This window comes from Procambarus clarkii, chromosome 20 (genome assembly GCF_040958095.1).
Source record: "Procambarus clarkii isolate CNS0578487 chromosome 20, FALCON_Pclarkii_2.0, whole genome shotgun sequence".
NCBI lineage: Eukaryota > Metazoa > Arthropoda > Malacostraca > Decapoda > Cambaridae > Procambarus > Procambarus clarkii.
In genome coordinates this window covers 28,875,844-28,880,331 of record NC_091169.1, presented here as the reverse complement: position 1 = coordinate 28,880,331, position 4,488 = coordinate 28,875,844, and positions in this window count along the sequence as shown.

Genomic DNA, 4,488 nt, shown 5'->3' with positions numbered 1-4,488 from the left:
CTGGTGGTGGCCTGGTGGTGGCCTGGTGGTGGCCTGGTGGTGGCTTGGTGGTGGCCTGGTGGTGGCCTGGTGGTGGCCTGGTGGTGGCCTGGTTGGTGGCCTGGTGGTGGCCTGGTGGTGGCCTGGTGGTGGCCTGGTTGGTGGCCTGGTGGTGGCCTGGTTGGTGTCCTGGCTGGTGGCCTGGTGGTGGCCTGGTGGTGGCCTGGTGGTGGCCTGGCTGGTGGCCTGGCTGGTGGCCTGGTGGTGGCCTGGTGGTGGCCTGGTGGTGGCCTGGTGGTGGCCTGGTGGTGGCCTGGTTGGTGGCCTGGTTGGTGGCCTGGTTGGTGGCCTGGTGGTGGCCTGGTTGGTGGCCTGGTGGTGGCCTGGTGGTGGCCTGGTTGGTGGCCTGGTGGTGGCTTGGTTGGTGGCCTGGTGGTGGCCTGGTTGGTGTCCTGGCTGGTGGCCTGGTGGTGGCCTGGTGGTGGCCTGGTGGTGGCCTGGTTGGTGGCCTGGTTGGTGGCCTGGTGGTGGCCTGGTGGTGGCCTGGTGGTGGCCTGGTGGTGGCCTGGTGGTGGCCTGGTGGTGGCCTGGTTGGTGTCCTGGCTGGTGGCCTGGTGGTGGCCTGGTGGTGGCCTGGTTGGTGGCCTGGTGGTGGCCTGGTGGTGGCCTGGTTGGTGTCCTGGCTGGTGGCCTGGTGGTGGCCTGGTGGTGGCCTGGTGGTGGCCTGGTGGTGGCCTGGTTGGTGGCCTGGTTGGTGGCCTGGGGGTGGCCTGGTTGGTGGCCTGGTTGGTGGCCTGGTGGTGGCCTGGTGGTGGCCTGGTTGGTGTCCTGGCTGGTGGCCTGGTGGTGGCCTGGGGGTGGCCTGGTTGGTGTCCTGGCTGGTGGCCTGGTGGTGGCCTGGTGGTGGCCTGGTTGGTGTCCTGGCTGGTGGCCTGGTGGTGGCCTGGTGGTGGCCTGGTTGGTGGCCTGGTGGTGGCCTGGTGGTGGCCTGGTGGTGGCCTGGTGGTGGCCTGGTGGTGGCCTGGTGGTGGCCTGGTGGTGGCCTGGTGGTGGCCTGGTTGGTGGCCTGGTTGGTGGCCTGGTGGTGGCCTGGTGGTGGCCTGGTTGGTGTCCTGGCTGGTGGCCTGGTGGTGGCCTGGTGGTGCTCAGTTGGTGGCCTGGTGGTGGCCTGGTGGTGGCCTGGTGGTGGCCTGGTGGTGGCCTGGTTGGTGGCCTGGTGGTGGCCTGGTGGTGGCCTGGTGGTGGCCTGGTTGGTGTCCTGGCTGGTGGCCTGGTGGTGGCCTGGTGGTGGCCTGGTGGTGGCCTGGTTGGTGGCCTGGTTGGTGGCCTGGTGGTGGCCTGGTGGTGGCCTGGTTGGTGTCCTGGCTGGTGGCCTGGTGGTGGCCTGGTGGTGGCCTGGTTGGTGGCCTGGTGGTGCTCAGTTGGTGGCCTGGTGGTGGCCTGGTGGTGGCCTGGTGGTGGCCTGGTGGTGGCCTGGTGGTGGCCTGGTTGGTGTCCTGGTGGTGGCCTGGTGGTGGCCTGGTGGTGGCCTGGTGGTGGCCTGGTGGTGGCCTGGTGGTGGCCTGGTTGGTGGCCTGGTTGGTGGCCTGGTGGTGGCCTGGCTGGTGGCCTGGTGGTGGCCTGGTGGTGGCCTGGTGGTGGCCTGGTGGTGGCCTGGTTGGTGGCCTGGTGGTGGCCTGGTGGTGGCCTGGTGGTGGCCTGGTTGGTGTCCTGGCTGGTGGCCTGGTGGTGGCCTGGTGGTGGCCTGGCTGGTGGCCTGGTGGTGGCCTGGTTGGTGGCCTGGCTGGTGGCCTGGTGGTGGCCTGGTGGTGGCCTGGTGGTGGCCTGGCTGGTGGCCTGGTGGTGGCCTGGCTGGTGGCCTGGTGGTGGCCTGGTGGTGGCCTGGTGGTGGCCTGGTTGGTGTCCTGGCTGGTGGCCTGGTTGGTGGCCTGGCTGGTGGCCTGGCTGGTGGCCAGGTGGTGGCCAGTACCGGGGCTCGGCCGTGTGGATGTGTCAATTCAATTTCTTTCTTTATTATGCACCCTATACCCATCCCGTGGGCGGTGGTGTAAAGGGTTACAGAGACACATAATCGCTTTAGGAACTGAACCCTCTAGTTCGTTCAGCTAAGCAAATAACAATCTTTTGACGCTAGTTACACAATTATTAATGTTATATATATACAAGTACATATATTTACATGTGTGTGAAGTGTGTGTTTTACCCGTAGTGAGCGGTGTGTGTGTGTGTCGGCTCTCCCGGTATGTGTTTTTGTGGTGTGTGTGAGCGTGGGAGGACATATTGTGTTGCTCGGTGTCTGTGTGGCGGAGTTTGTGTAAATAATTAATGTGCTTCACGCGGCGCTACGCAGCCTCCCGTGCTATCTTGTCTTCTTGTAATGACTACTTAATGTATCTCATCATTGTACTGAGAACTACAGTTATTCCCCAGGTGTCCAATACACTTTGTTTCTGAATGTGTACTCACCTAGTTGTGCTTGCGGGGGTTGAGCTCTGGCTCTTTGGTCCCGCCTCTCAACCGTCAATCAACAGTTGTACAGATTTCTGAGCCTATTGGGCTCTATCAAATGTGTGTACTCGTGCCAGTGCTGGGAAGAGGTAGGTACGGAGGGTAAGACTGCTCGCGGCACCTTCAGGAAGCACCTGTCATCTGAGTGTCAGTTCGAACTGCGTTCATTTATTATGCACCCTATACCCGTGGCGTGGGCGGTGGTGAGCGAGACAACGGACTCTACACTTACACAACAAACTTACTCATCAGATGACTCCGCAAGATAATCTCATTATCTCTTGTCTTGACTGTTTAGTAACACAAGTATATCTCTTCACTACAGCTGAGGTGAGTATCTTTATATACACTTTATATATCCCTTATATGGTTGATATAGTGGTGTAGAGCAGTGTGGGCGTGATGGTGGTGTAGAGCAGTGTGGGCGTGATGGTGGTGTAGAGCAGTGTGGGCGTGATGGTGGTGTAGAGCAGTGTGGGCGTGATGGTGGTGTAGAGCAGTGTGGGCGTGATGGTGGTGTAGAGCAGTGTGGGCGTGATGGTGGTGTAGAGCAGTGTGGGCGTGATGGTGGTGTAGAGCAGTGTGGGCGTGATGGTGGTGTAGAGCAGTGTGGGCGTGATGGTGGTGTTGAGCAGTGTGGGCGTGATGGTGGTGTAGAGCAGTGTGGGCGTGATGGTGGTGTAGAGCAGTGTGGGCGTGATGGTGGTGTTGAGCAGTGTGGGCGTGATGGTGGTGTAGAGCAGTGTGGGCGTGATGGTGGTGTTGAGCAGTGTGGGCGTGATGGTGGTGTAGAGCAGTGTGGGCGTGATGGTGGTGTAGAGCAGTGTGGGCGTGATGGTGGTGTTGAGCAGTGTGGGCGTGATGGTGGTGTAGAGCAGTGTGGGCGTGATGGTGGTGTTGAGCAGTGTGGGCGTGATGGTGGTGTAGAGCAGTGTGGGCGTGATGGTGGTGTTGAGCAGTGTGGGCGTGATGGTGGTGTAGAGCAGTGTGGGCGTGATGGTGGTGTTGAGCAGTGTGGGCGTGATGGTGGTGTAGAGCAGTGTGGGCGTGATGGTGGTGTTGAGCAGTGTGGGCGTGATGGTGGTGTTGAGCAGTGTGGGCGTGATGGTGGTGTTGAGCAGTGTGGGCGTGATGGTGGTGTTGAGCAGTGTGGGCGTGATGGTGGTGTAGAGCAGTGTGGGCGTGGTGTTGAGCAGTGTGGGCGTGGTGTTGAGCAGTGTGGGCGTGATGGTGTTGAGCAGTGTGGGCGTGATGGTGGTGTTGAGCAGTGTGGGCGTGATGGTGGTGTAGAGCAGTGTGGGCGTGATGGTGGTGTAGAGCAGTGTGGGCGTGATGGTGGTGTAGAGCAGTGTGGGCGTGGTGTTGAGCAGTGTGGGCGTGGTGTTGAGCAGTGTGGGCGTGATGGTGTTGAGCAGTGTGGGCGTGATGGTGGTGTTGAGCAGTGTGGGCGTGATGGTGTTGTTGAGCAGTGTGGGCGTGGTGTTGAGCAGTGTGGGCGTGATGGTGGAGTAGAGCAGTGTGGGCGTGATGGTGGTGTTGAGCAGTGTGAGCGTGGTGTTGAGCAGTGTGGGCGTGGTGTTGAGCAGTGTGGGCGTGGTGTTGAGCAGTGTGGGCATGATGGTGGTGTTGAGCAGTGTGGGCGTGGTGTTGAGCAGTGTGGGCGTGGAGTTGAGCAGTGTGGGCGTGATGGTGGAGTAGAGCAGTGTGGGCGTGATGGTGGTGTTGAGCAGTGTGGGCGTGATGGTGGTGTTGAGCAGTGTGGGCGTGGTGTTGAGCAGTGTGGGCGTGATGGTGGTGTTGAGCAGTGTGGGCGTGGTGTTGAGCAGTGTGGGCGTGATGGTGGAGTAGAGCAGTGTGGGCGTGATGGTGGTGTTGAGCAGTGTGGGCGTGGTGTTGAGCAGTGTGGGCGTGGTGTTGAGCAGTGTGGGCGTGGTGTTGAGCAGTGTGGGCGTGGTGTTGAGCAGTGTGGGCGTGATGGTGGAGTAGAGCAGTGTGGGCGTG